The 14,297-nt window shown below is 47.3% G+C and overlaps 1 pseudogene across 1 annotated transcript; it reads left to right on the top strand.

Moving 5' to 3' along the window:
* Positions 1 to 13,450: 13,450 nt before the first annotated feature.
* LOC308337912 (large ribosomal subunit protein uL22-like) lies at positions 13,451 to 13,883 on the top strand (annotated as a pseudogene). The gene has a single exon. The product of its transcript is annotated as a large ribosomal subunit protein uL22-like (transcript).
* The last annotated feature ends 414 nt before the right edge of the window (positions 13,884 to 14,297 follow it).

Below are 14,297 nucleotides of genomic sequence, written 5' to 3'. Positions count from 1 at the left end.
AGCCAGACCTCTGGGGACGGAAGCCTGATCACCCAACCTAGTGTTAGGGTTAGGTCGTAGAGGCATGGCAGCCCCGATCTGCCGGCGCCGCGGTGACCCACCCCAATGCCTGAGTTGAGGGCGCGTGTCTAAAAGACGGTGAGACTCCTGGTTCCTGGGCCTTTGGGGCGCCAGAAGTGGGGGTTTCCTCAGGCATGCAGGTTTCTCCCGCTCTGCAGGTTCAGCACATGTCTAAACGGCAGGGTTTCCTCCTGGCATCAGGTGCAATGATGGGGTACAGCTCAGAGGTCCCCCATCTCTGGGCTTTGGGGACCAGGCATCGGAGGACGGATGCCGGAACTCAGAACCTGGGCTAGGGTTAGAATTAGGGTTAGGGTTAGGCTTAGGTTAGGGTTATGTCCTAGGGACAAGGCAGGTCGGATCTGCCAGCACAGATATGGGCTCATCCAAGGGCTGAGTTGAGGGCGGGACTCAGGACGCTCCTCAGGCCTTGGGTTTTTGGCCTGGAGGGGCAAAGATGGCGGGAATGGCTTCAGGGGAGCCCACCGGTTTGTTCTGCTTTGAGGGTGTTAGCACCAAATGAAACAGTCTCCTCCTGACTGAGACTCTGAGTCCGGCCATTATTCTGATGCTTCCATCCATGGGAGGGATTGGGTGTCAGGCCTCTGGAGTCCAGAGCCTGTACACCCAACCTAGGTTCAGGGTTTGGTCCTGGGAGAATGGCAGGCGTGATGCGCCAGTGCAGACTCAGGCTCTTCATAGGGCTGAGTTGAGGGAATTGCTCTGGTGGCCCGTTAGGCTCCGAGATTATGGTGTGTGGGTCTTCGGAAGGTGTGGGTGGCTTTAGGGGGCATGGAAGTTTCTCCGGCCAGGAGGTTTCTGCACAGGGCCATGGGGTCCAGGTTCCTCCGGGGTGGAAGCTAGAGTCCTGCATTGGGTATACGGGGTCCCCAGTCTGGAGTTCTAGGGAACTAGGCCTCTGTTGACGGAAGCCTGAACACCGAACTGAGGGTCAGGGTGAGGTCGTAGAGGCATGGAAGCCCCGATCTGCCTCCGCTGTGGTGACCCACCCCGATGCCTGAGTTGAGGGCGCATGTCTGCAGGACCGTGAGACTCCTGGTTTTGGGGCCTTCTGGGCGCCAGACGTGGGAGTGGCCTCAAGGAGGCACGCATGTTTCTCCCACTCTATGGGTTCAGCACACGTCGAAAGGGCAGGGTTTCCTCCTGGGATCAGGTGCAATGAGGAGGTGTAGCTCAGGGGTCCCCCATCTGGGAGTTTTGGGGACCAGGCCTCGGAGGACAGACTCCGGAACACACAACCTGGGTTTGGGTTAGTAGCAAGGTTAGGGTTAGGCTTCAGTTTAGGGTTATGTGCTAGGGACAAGGCAGGTAGGATATGCAGCACAGATATCGGCTCACCCAAGGGCTGAGTTAAGGGCGGGACTCAGGAGGCTCCTCAGGCCCTGGGCTTTTGGCCTGGAGGGGCAAAGATGGCGGGGATGGCCTCAGGGGAGCAGGCAGGTTTCTAGGGCTCTGAGGGTGTTAGCACCAAATGAACCGGTCTCCCCCAGAGTGAGAGGCTGAGTCTGGCCATCAGTCTGATGCTCCCATCCATGGGAGGGATTGGGTGTCAGTCCTCTGGAGTCCAGAGCCTGAACACCCAACCTAGGTTTAGGGTTTGGTCCTGGGGTAATGGCTGGCCTGACGTGCCAGTGCGGACTCAGCCTCTCCAGAGGGCTGAGTTGAGGGCATTGCTGTGGCGACCTGTCAGGCTCCGGGATTGTTTTGTGGGGGTCCTTGGAATGTGTGGGTGGCTTTAGGGGGCATGGAACTTTCTCCGGCCAGGAGGCTTCTTCACTTGGCCATGGGGTCCAGTTTCCTCGTGGGTGGCAGCCAGAGTCCTGTGTTGGGAATACGTGGTCCCAGTCTGGAGGGCTAGGGAGCCAGGCCTCTGGGGACGGAAGCCTGATCACCCAACCTAGTGTTAGGGTTAGGTCGTAGAGGCATGGCAGCCCCGATCTTTCAGCGCTGTGGTGACCTACCCCGATGCCTGAGTTGACGGCACTTGTATGCAGGACTGTGAGACTCCCGGTTCCTGGTCCTTGGGGGCGCCAGAAGTGGGGGCGGCCTCAGGGAGGCATGCAATATTCTCCCACTCTGCGGGTTCAGCACATTTCTCATCGGCAGAGTTTCTTCCTGGCATGAGGTGCAATGATGGGATGTAGCTCGGTGTTCCCCCTTCTGGGGTCTTTGTGGACCAGGCGTTTGAGGATGGACTCCTGAACACACAACCTGTGCTAGGGTTAGTATTAGGGTTAGGGTTAGGCTTAGGGTTAGGGCTGTGTCTTAGGGGCAAGGCAGATCGGATCTGCCCAGCACAGACATCAGCTCACCCAAGGGCTGTATTGAGGGCAGGACTCAGGAAGCTCCTCAGGCCCTTGGTTTTTGGTCTGGAGGGCAAAGATGGCAGGAATGGCCTCAGGGGATCATGCCGGTTTCTAGGGTTCTGAGGGTGTGAGAGAGTACCCTAGGAAATGGTCTCCACCTGGCTTAGTGGCCGCGTCCGGCCATCAGTCTGGTGCTCCCATTCATGGGAGGGATTGGGTGTCAGGCCTCAGGGGTCCAGAGCCTGAACACACCACCTAGGGTTAGGGTTCGGTTTGGGAGAATGGCAGGCCTGGTGTGTCAGTGCGGACTCAGGCTCTCCAGAGGGCTGAGTTGAGGGTGTTGCCGTGGCGGCCTGTCAGGCTCCGGGATTTTGGTACGGGTTTCCTCGGAAGTTGTGGGTGGATTTAGGGGGCATGGAAGTTTCTCCGGCCAGGAGGTTTCTGCACAGGGCCATGGGGTTCAGGTTCCTCGTGGGTGGCAGCCAGCATCCAACATTGGGAATATGGGGTCCCCAGTCTTGAGGGCTAGAGAGCCAGGCCTCTGGGGGCGGAAGCCTGAACACCCAAGCTAGGTTTAGGGTTAAGTCGTAGAAGCATGGCAGTCCCAAAATGCGGGCGCGGTAGTGACCCACCCCGATGCCTGAGTTGAGGGCGTGTGTCTGCAGGATCATGAGTCTCCTGGTTCCCGGTCCTTGGGGGCGCCGGAAGTGGGGGTGGCCTCAGGGAGGCACGCAGGTTTCTCCCGCCCTGCAGGTTCAGCACATTTATAAACTGCAGGGTTTCCTGCTGGGATCAGGTGCAAATATGGGCTGTAGCTCAGGTGTTTCCCCACCTGGGTGCCATCCTACGCCCAGGCACAACCCCATCTGACAGTGCCAGGAAGTAGACTCCTGCAGGGCGTAGAGCAGGAGGCATTGGCCTCGCCTGTGCCTGACTCCTGGAGGGCTTTCTCGTGGAGTTTGAGATGGGACCACTTGGGATACCGGTCCAGGCCCAGATGGCGGCCCTGCAGAGGTGCGGCATCCGAAGCAAGTTCACCGAGTGTTTTTGCGCCTATTCTCATGAGCGTTCTGCTCAAATCGGCATCGATTTTGGCAGAGTGCTCGTGAGAATTGGCCGCTGATGTTCGGCCCTGCGGACTGCTGTCCCTCTCGCCCGCTGGCCCTTTCTCATTCGGGGCCTGTCACAGCCATCTGTTAAGCACGACAAGATGGCGCATACCAGCCAGGGGCTTTGGCGAAGGGGAGCTTTCCTGGAGCAGAGATGAGAGAGGTGTTGTGGATGGGAGTCCCACGTCTCAGGCCGCTGGGGCGCCAGAAGTTGGGGCTGGCCTCACTGGGGGCACTAAGGTTTCCTGGCTACAAGTCTTTTCTGCAGCTGCGAAAGCCACCGATGCCACCGGGGTGGCAGGTGGACTCGTGGCGCAGGTATCAGGGTTCCCCAACTGGAAGGCCCGAGGGACAGGATCTTGGAAACAAGCGGCTGCAAAATCAGGTGAGGGTGAGGACCACGAACTAGGGACAGGCCCGCCCCATTTGCCGGTGCCAGGGAGGGGACACCCGAAGGCTGAGGAGCAGGAGACATTGGCCTCGTCTGTGACTGACTCATGGAGGACATGATGGTGGGGATGGATTCGCGACCAACCAGGGTCCCTGGTCACGGACCTCGGGATCCCAGGCAGAGCGCAGGGGGCGAACCTGCAGGCGTGTGTCGCCTGAAGAGAGTTCGCCGGGCGTTTTCCAGCCAATTCTCACGAGCATTCTGCCCAAACCGGGATCGGTGTGGGCAGAACGCTCGTGAGAATTGGCCGGTGTTGGGCAGCCCTGGGGAGCGGCCTGTTCCCCGGGGCCGAGGGCCCTTTCTCGCTCAGGGCCTGACGCAGCCCCCGGGAAAACACGCTGAGAGGACGCTGCCCCACCTGGGGCCCCGGCGCCGGGGTGCATTCCCGGAGCAGAGTGGAGGGAGCGGTGGTGGCCGGGCATCATCCTCCGACTTTGGGGGCGGCTGGGGCGCCCAGGTCTGGGGCTGGCCTCTGCGGGGGAACAGAGGTTTCTCTCGCCCCAAGTCTCTGCTGCGCAGGGAGCCTGCTTCCCCTCCTTCTCTCTGTGCATGCTTGTGATCTCTGTCTTTCAGAGCAATAAATAAATAAATCCTTAAAAAAAGGATGCTAGTTGGGCTTGAATAAAGCATAGAATATACTAGAGAATCCCTTTCTGAAGAAATAAAATCCCTTTCTGGAGGTATGGAAGAACTAAAATCTAACCAAATTGAAGTTTAAAAAGCTATTAAGGAGGTGCAATAAAAAATGGAGGCTCTTACTGCTAGGATAAATGAGACAGAAGAGAGAACTAATGATATAGAAGACCAAATGAAGGAGAATAAAGAATCTGAGAAAAAGAGAGATAAAAAACTACTGGATCACAAGGGGAGAATTCAAGAGAAAAGTGATGCCATAAGATGAAACAATATTGGAATAATTGCAATCCCAGAAGAAGAAGAAAAAGAGAGCGGGGCAGAAGGCATATTGGAGCAAATTAAAGCAGAGAACTGCCCTAATTTGGGGAATGAAATAAGCATCAACATGCAGGAGGCACAGAGAACCCCCCTCAAAATCAATAAAAATGTCAACACCCCATCATCTAATAGTAAAACTTTACAAGTCTCAGTGACAAAGAGAAAATCCTGAAAGTAGCTCAGGAGAAGAGGTCTGTAACATACAATGGTACAAATATTAGATTGGAATCAGACCTATCCATAGAGACCTGGCAGACCAGAAAGGACTGGCATGATATATTCAGAGCATTAAATGCGAAAAACATGCAGCCAAGAATAATATATCCAGCTGGCTGTCATTGAATATAGGAGGAGAAATAAAAAGCTTCCAGGCCAAACAAAAATGAAAAGAATTCGCAAACACCAAGCAGGAAATATTGAAAGTGGTCACTCTTAGTAAAGAGAGCCTAAGAACAGAAAGGAACCGAGCAATATACAGTAACAGTCACCTTACAGGCAATATATTGGTACTGAATTAATACGTTTCAGTAGTTACCCTGAATGTAAATGGGCTAAATGCTCCAATCAAAAGATATGGGCTATCAGAATGGATTAAAAAAAAAAAACAAGACCCAGGGGCACCTGGGTGGCTCAGTTGATTAAGCGACTGTCTTTAGCTCATGATCCCAGGGTCCCGATCCCAGGGTCATGATCCCAGGGTCCTGGAATTGAGCCCTGCATTGGGCTCCCTGCTCAGTGGGTAGCCTGCTTCTCCCTCTCCCTCTGCTCCTCTGCCTGCTGGTGTCTCTTGCTCTCTCTGTCAAATAAATATATAAAATTAAATTAAAAAACAAGGCCCATCAATATGCTGTTTGCAAGAAACTCATTTCAGACCCAAAGACACCTCCAGATTTAAAGTAAGGGGGTGGAAAACCATTTACTATGCTAATGAACATCAAAAAATGCTGGGGTGGCAGTCCTTATATCAGATAAATTAGATTTTAAGCCACAGACTATAATAAGAGATGAGGAAGGACAGTATATCATACTTAAAGGGTCTATCCAACAAGAAGACACCAATAATTTAAAATGTTTATGCCCCTAATATGGGAGCAGCTAATTATACAAACCAATTAATAACAAAATCAAAGAAACACATCAACAATAATACAATAATAGTAGGAGACTTTAACACTTCCCTCACTGAAATGGACAGATCATCTAATTAAAAGATCAACAAGGAGGGGGGCCTGGGTGACTCAGTGGGTTAAGCCCTTGCCTTCAGGTCAGGTCATGGTCTTGGGGTCCTGGGATCAAGCCCCATGTCGGGCTCTCTGTTCAGCAAGGAGCCTGCTTCCCCCACCCCCGCCTGCCTCTCTGCCTAGTTGTGATCTCACTCTCAAAGAAATAAATGAAATCTTAAAAAAAAATCAACAAGGAAATAAAGGCTTCAAATGACACACTGGATCAGACGGACATTACAGACATATTCAGAGCATTCCATCCCAAAGCAACAAAATACACATTGTACTAAAGTGTAGATGGAATATTCTCCAGAATAGATCACATCCTGGGTTACAAATCAGGACTCAACTGGTACCAAATATTGGGATCATTCTCTGTGTATTTTCAGACCACAATGCTTTGAAACTAGAACTCAACCACAAGAGGAGAATTGGAAAGAACTCAAATACATGGAGACTAAAGAGCATCCTTCTAAAGAAAGAATGGGTCAACCAGGAAATTAAAGAAGAATTAAAAAAAAAATCATGGAAACAAATTTCCAAAAATAAAAAATCATGGAAACAAATGAAAATGAAAACACAACTGTTCAAAACCTTTGGGATGCAGCAAAGACTGTCCTGAGAGGAAAGTATATAGCAATACAAGCCTTTCTCAAGAAACAAGAAAGGTCTCAAATACACAACCTAACCCTACACCTAGAGGAGCTGGAGAAAGAACAGCAAAGAAAGCTTAAGCCCAGGAGGAGAAGAGAAATAATAAAGATCAGAGCAGAAATCAATGAAATAGAAACCAAAAGAACAATAGAACACATCAACGAAACTAGGAGCTAGTTCTTTGAAAGAATAAGATTGATAACCCCCTGGCCAGACTTATCAAAAAGAAAAGAGAAAGGACCCAAATAAATAAAATCATGAATGGAAGAGGAGAGATCACAACCAACACCAAAGAAATACAACTATGAAAACATATTATGAGCAACATACACCAGCAAGTTTGACCATCTGGAAGAAATGGATGCCTTCTTAGAGACATATAAAATACAAAAACTAAATCAGGAAGAAATAGAAAACCTGAACAGACCCATAACCAGTAAGGAGATGGAAGCAGTCATCAAAAATCTCCCAAGAAACAAGAGCCCAGGGCCAGATGGCTTCCCAGGGGAATTCTACCAAACATTTAAAGAAGAATTAATACCTATTCTCCTGAAACTGTTCCAAAAAATAGACATGGAAGGAAAACCTCCAAACTCATTTTATGAGGCCAGCATTACATTCATCCCAAAACCAGACAAAGATTGCATCAAAAAGGAGAATTACAGAACAATATCCTTGATGAACATGGATGCAAAAATTCCCACCAAAATACTAGCCAATAGGATCCCATGGTACAGTAAAAGGATTATACACCATGACCAAGTGGGATTTATTCCTGGGCTGCAAAGTTGGTTCAACATCTGCAAATCAATCAATGTGATTTGATTCATTAGTAAAAGAAAGAACAAGAACCATATGATACTCTCCATAGATGCTGAAAAAGCATTTGACAAAGTGCATCATCCTTTCTTTATCAAAACTCTTCACAGTATACGGTAGGGGGTACATACCTCAATATCATAAAAGCCATCTATGGCAAACCCACAGCGAATATCATCTTCAATGGGGAAAAACTGAGAGCTTTTCCCTAAGGTCAGGAACATGGCAGGGCTGTCCACTATCATCACTGCTGGTCAACATAGAACTAGAAGTCCTAGCCTCAGCAATCAGACAACAAAAAGAAATAAAAGGCATCTGAATCAGCAAAGAAGAAGTCAAGAAGTCTCACCCTTCCCAGATGACATGATACTCTATGTAGAAAACCCCAAAGACTCCACTCCTAAATTACTAGAACTCATACAGCAATTCAGCAATGTGGCAGGATACAAAAGCAATGCACAGAAATTAGTTGCATTTCTGTACACCACCACCAAGACAGAAGAAAGAGAAATTAATGAATCCATCCCATTTACAATTGCACAAAAATCCATAAGATACCTAGGAATAAACCTAACCAAAGAGGTAAACATACTATACTCTAGAAACTACAGAACACTTATGAAAGAAATTGATGAAGACACAGAGATTGAAAAATATTCTGTGCTCATGGATTGGAAGAATAAACATCGTGAAAATGTCTATGCTACCCAGAGCAAACTACACATTCAATGCCATTTCCATCAAAATGCCATTGACATTTTTCACAGAGCTGGAACCAAAAGTCCTAAAACTTGTATGGAACCAGAAAAGACTCTGAATTGCCAGGGGATGATGAAAAAGAAAACCAAAGCTAAGGGCATAGCAATGCCTGACTTCAAGCTTTGTTACAAAGCTGTGGTTACCAAACAGGATGGTATTGGCACAAAACAGACACATAGATCAATGGAACAGGATAGAGAGCCCAGAAATGGATGCTCAGCTCTATGGTCAACTAATCTTTGACAAAGCAGGAAAGAATATCCAATGGTAAAAAGACAGTCTCTTCAATAAATGGTGCTGAGAAAAATGGACAGCCATATGAAGAAGAATGAAACTGGATCATTCTCAGACTCCGTATACAAAGATAAACTCAAAATGGATGAGAGACCTCCCTGTAAGACAGGCATCCATAAAAATCCTAGAGAACACAGGCTGCAACCTCTTCCACCTTCACCACAGCAACTTCTTGCAAGACACATCTCTAAAGGCAAGGGAAACAAAAAGATAAAATTTCTGCACAGGGGCGCCTGGGTGGTTCAGTGGGTTAAAGCCTCTGCCTTCAGCTCAGGTCATGATCCCAGGGTCCTGGGATCAAGATCCACATCAGGCTCTCTGCTCAGGCTCTCTCTCTCTCTCCCCGCCTTCCTCTTTCTCTGCCTGTCTCTGTGCCTACTTGTGATCTCTATCTGTCAAATAAAGAAATAAAATCTTTTTTAAAAAAAAAAGCTTCTGCACAGCAAAGCAAACAATCAACAAAACAAAGAGACAACCCATGGAATGGGAGAACATATTTGCAAATGACATTTCAGATAAAGGGCTAGTATCCAAGATCTATAAAAAACTTCTCAAACTCAACACCCCAAAAACAGATAATCCACTCAAGAAAGAGGCAGAAGACATGAACAGACACTTCTCCAAAGAAGACATACAAATGGCCAACAGACACATGACAAAATTGTCCATATCATTAGCCATCAGGGAAAGACAAATCAAAACCTCACTGAGATATCACCTTACATCAGTTGAAATGGCAAAATTTAACAAGACAGGAAACAACAAGTGTTGGTGAGGGTGTGGAGAAGGAGAACCCTCTTACACTGTTGGTGGGAATGTGAGCTGGTACAGAAACTCTGGAAAACAGTATGGAGGTTCCTCAGGATGATAAAAATAGAGCTACCCTATGACCCAGGATTGCACTACTGGGTATTTACCCTAAAGATACAAATGTGCTGATTTGAAAGGGCACCTGCACCCCAATGTTCATAGCAGCAATGTCCACAATAGCCAAATTGTGGAAGGTGCTGAGATGCCCTTCAACAGATGAATGGATAAAGAAGATGTGGTTCATATATACAATGGATATTCCTCAGCCATCAGAAATGATGAATACTTGTCATTTACATTGACGTGGATGGAACTGGAAGGTTATTATGCTGAGTTGAATAAGTCAAACAGAGAAAGACAACTGTATGGTCTCACTCATATGTGGAACAGAAGGAATAGAATGGAGGACCATGGGGGAAGGGAGGGAAAATTGAACGGGAAGCCATCAGAGAGGGAGAAAAGCCATGAGAGACTCTTAACCCCTAGGAAACAAAGAGTTGTTGGAGGGGAGGTGGGTGGAGGGATGAGGTAGCTGGGTGATGGGCAATAAGGAGGGCACGTGTTGTGATGAGTACTGGGTATTACATGCAACTAATGAAACATTGTACACTACATCAAAAACTAATGATGTACTGTATGTTAGCTAACTGAACATAATAATAATAAAAAATGAAATAAAATTTAGCTGGGAATAAAAATGAATATGGTTTTATTAAACTTTTTAAAAAATATTTTCCCTGAGTATGTTTAAAAAACTTATTGCCTTTGGGAGGCTGAGAGATTTGTCATAAATTCTGTGGTTTAGTCCTGCTTATTAGTATCTGTATACCCCAAATAACACTTATCATCCATAGCACCAGTATATAGTAATTTATAAGTTCATTGATAGGCCATTGAGCATAGTCTGGTTGTCTGTGAGTATAGATAGGCTAAGGGTAACAAAATAAGAAATAAGCAAGGGCATGAAGTCTCTTTTGGAATTTCCAACATTTCCTGCTAAGGGTCCTGAACTTTTTTACCCATCCTGTAGATGGATTACCACCTCTTTTACTACTTCCTTCATTGAAGATAGTAGAAGGGAAGTAGGGTCCTGATGATGATGTTTGGTTGATTTATGGTCCTTACTTCCACCTACTGAGTCCAGAACTTTTGCCTCCAGATAATGCTGTTATTTTCATTAATTAACATTTTCGATTGAGGTGAATCCCTTAGAAGTCTTTGTATTCATCTGTTGCAGAATCAGAATTTGTCTGCACATCAATTTCATTTTCTACTTCATATGTAAAATATCACCTTTTTGCCTTTCACTTTAACATGGTTTCTCTTTTTGTTTTGCTTTGGCTTGATTTTTCATTTTACAATTCCAGGCTATTATGTAAATACCAACATTGATGAGGAAATGAAATTCCTTTGTAATATAAAAGTTTAAGCCCTATTATCTCTTCTTTTGAGTGGTTTATTGTTATTATAAATGTTAAGAGGGCGAAAAGAAGTCCCCTCTGCCACCTGTGATGGCAAAACTCTCCACTGGTGCCTCCTTGTGGACATCAAGAGGGAGACATACCAGAGAGGAGTGGGTAGCCTGGAATGGGCCCTTGGGTCCCTCATCTTATGGAGGGTTGCTATTGCTTGCCAGCAGGCACTTCTCTAGGCACACGGACATGAGATGTGCTGGAACTGGTTCATAATAGCTCCTGACTGTTAAATTTTGGGGACTTTTGTGAGAGAGAGTTAAACTGTTGGTAGCTTGGACTAGCCATTGTGGGAATATTTATGCCATGGAAATTGGCCAGCCCTTCAACAGGGGGCTGTATCTGCCCCAGTTAAGCTGGTTGCCAAACACCAGCACGCATCTCACCACCCACACAGTGACTCTGGGTGTCCTCTCCCTTTGATGTAGAGTCTGAAGCAGAGACAGATGAGATCCCTTGCCACAGTCCGATCAGTGAGCACGAGAGCTGACATCTAAACCTAAGTGGGATGGCTGCAAGGGCTGCGTGCCAACCTCAGCCCACCACGTCCCTGCAGGGAAGGGGAGGTCCCAGAGGTCCGAGGCCCCTGCTTGTGAACAGCCTTTTCCCTTGGCTGGGGAGAAGGTAGGCTGTTTCAGGGGCATGGGAGGTAAAAGTGTTGATCTGGTGCTGGAGGGAGGGATTGCATGACTCCCATCCCATGGGGGAAAGAGCTCATTAATTTTATTAAGACCCTAGAGTCCCATAGTCCAAAGACAATTAGCTCCTGATTATTGTAGAGAGGCAGGGGACTATCTAGAGGAACCGTGCCAGCATTTACTATCCTCGTGGAGGGTAAAGCGGTCCCCCACTGCTTCTTTCTGTCAGGAAGAACAAGGAGGTATCCACCCTCCCACCCCAGAGACTCCCCCAGGCTTCTAGATATTCCTCTAAGCCTCTGATTCAACTATGTAGGATCCTACTTTTTAAAGTGCTCAACTTCCTTCCGTCCCATCGACTTCTGTCTGAGTTGGACTGATTGCAGCAACACAGAACTACAAAACCCTAGGGCTGGAACTGTCTAAGGGTCATAGAGCATAGCTGAGTCATGAACATGCCTGTCCTTCATTGAAGTAGGGAATCATGGGATCAGCTGATCAGTGGCACCCTGGCCCAAATCACAGTGGCTCTGTGAGGTCTGTGGACCTACCTCGTAGTCATTCCTTTTTTTTTAACATTTTATTTATTTATTTGAGAGAGAGCATGAGAGGGGAGAAGGTCAGAGGGAGAAGTAGACTCCCCATGGAGCTGGGAGCCCAATACAGGACTCAATCCCAGGACTCCAAGATCATGACCTGAGCCAAAGGCAGTCACCCAACCAACTGAGCCAACCAGGTGCCCCTTACTAGTCATTCTTATAGTCCCTGAATGTCTAGTTGGAACACCCAGTATTTGGCAGAATTGCCACATTTGTTCTTGGACCAGTGGAGTAAGTGATATGGTAGGAGGAGGCTGAGTGGGAGCCCCAAATCTGTACCCCCTTCTCCACAAAGACACTAAGTCCAGAGCAATATCACAGTCTAAAGGAAATGGTGGAGGTTGATGCCACTTAAATGGATGCAGGAGGTGGTTGTCCCTATCATGTCCCCTTCATTGACCCCTCTGGTCCCTATAAATACCAGACCAGATCCTGGAAGGTGACAGTAGGCCACGAGGAACTCAACCAGGTGGTTGTCCTAACTGCAGCTGTCATGCCTAATTAACACAGCTTGGGGCTCTGACATGTGGCTCTTGGCTACTGATGAATGTGTTTTTAAATACAGGATGGAGGACAAGGAGCAGTTTGCCTCTACATGACATGTGTACAACTATACATTTATGTTACTGTATCATAACTCTGGCATCGTAATGTGGCCCAAAGGGACGTGGACAGCATGTGCTGGTAGTACAGGCAGAAACGCATGATTTGTTCTGTTTGCTGATTTCTGTAGTGTGACTGTTTCTATTTTTTTAATTTTTTAAAAAAGATTTTTATTTATTTATTTGACAGAGAGGGAGAGATCACAAGTAGGTAGAGAGGCAGGCAGAGAGAGAGGGCGAAGCAGGCTCCCCGCTGAGCAGAGAGCCCAATGTGGGCTCGATCCCAGGACCATGAGATCATGACATGAGCCGAGGGCAAAGGCTTAACCCACTGAGCCATCCAGGCACCCTTGTAGCGTGACTGTTTCTACCACACCTGATTTTAAGCTTCCAGTAAAAGTGTAACTTTACTGAAAATGCAGATTTGGAGAGCTGTATACAGTAACACACCCCCATGCAGTATATTATTATATTTTTTAATCATACAGACACAATAGATGTCAATAAGCATAGTTTAGCATAAAATATAGCTCGTCCCGTAAGCAGTCTGAATATATCTCTGAAAATAGTTCACTATTCACTTGACCCAGAAAACCCTACAAAATCATGCAAATCAAGAAGTTTGAATGTTCCTGTTCACTTTAAGAACACACCTGAAACTGCCCAGGCCATCAGAAATATGCATATCTGGAAAGCCACCAAGTATCTGAAGGACGTCACTGCAGAAGCAGCGTGCACCTCTCCCTGGGTACAATGGTGGCATTGGGAGGTGTGCCCAGGCCAAACAGAGGGGTGGACACAGGGCCCGTGGCCCAAAAAGAGTTCCGAATTTTACTGCACGTGCTTAAAAATGCAGAGAGTCATGCTGAGCTTAAGAGTTCAGTAGATTCTCTGGTCCCTGAGCACATCCAGGTGAACAAAGCCCCCAAGATGTGACACAGAAGTTACTGGGTTCATGGTCAGATTCAACCACACGTGAGCTCTCCCTGCCACATTGAGATGATCCTTACTGAGAAAGAGCAGATTGTTCCTGACGCAGAAGAGGAGGTCGCCCAGAAGGAAAAGCTGCCCCAGAAGAACTGAAGAAGCAAAGATGTATGGCCTGGGAGTAAATTCTGCATCAAATAAATACAAATAAAAGCAAAAAAAAAATCAGAGAATATAGTAAAGTAACCAGGAAATGATCACTTTAAAATATTATCTCTGCTTTTAATACAACTTATAAGTTTATAATGACTTGTTTTTAATAGTGGCTGTTTTAACAACTGGTTTGCAGAATGCCTGAAAATCTAACTCCTCTCATGAGAAAATATGAGGCAGCTCGGGCGGCCTCCGGGTATGGGCCTTCTGGACACGCCACAGAACCTCACTTGGTTCCACCGTATTGATGATATATAATTACACAAGCAGGATGAGCCAGGATCGGTGAATATGTTGGTGGTATTGGTAAGGCAGTGTAATCCTGAGATTGGGAGAGAAACCCTGTTATGTTTCAAGGCCCTCCACATCCCTGAAGTTTCTAGAGG

The sequence above is a fragment of the Martes martes genome (assembly GCF_963455335.1).
Source record: "Martes martes genome assembly, contig: scaffold_56, whole genome shotgun sequence".
NCBI classification, from domain to species: Eukaryota; Metazoa; Chordata; class Mammalia; order Carnivora; family Mustelidae; genus Martes; species Martes martes.
Note: the sequence above shows the minus strand (reverse complement) of the source record. Positions and strands in the feature narration are given on the sequence as shown.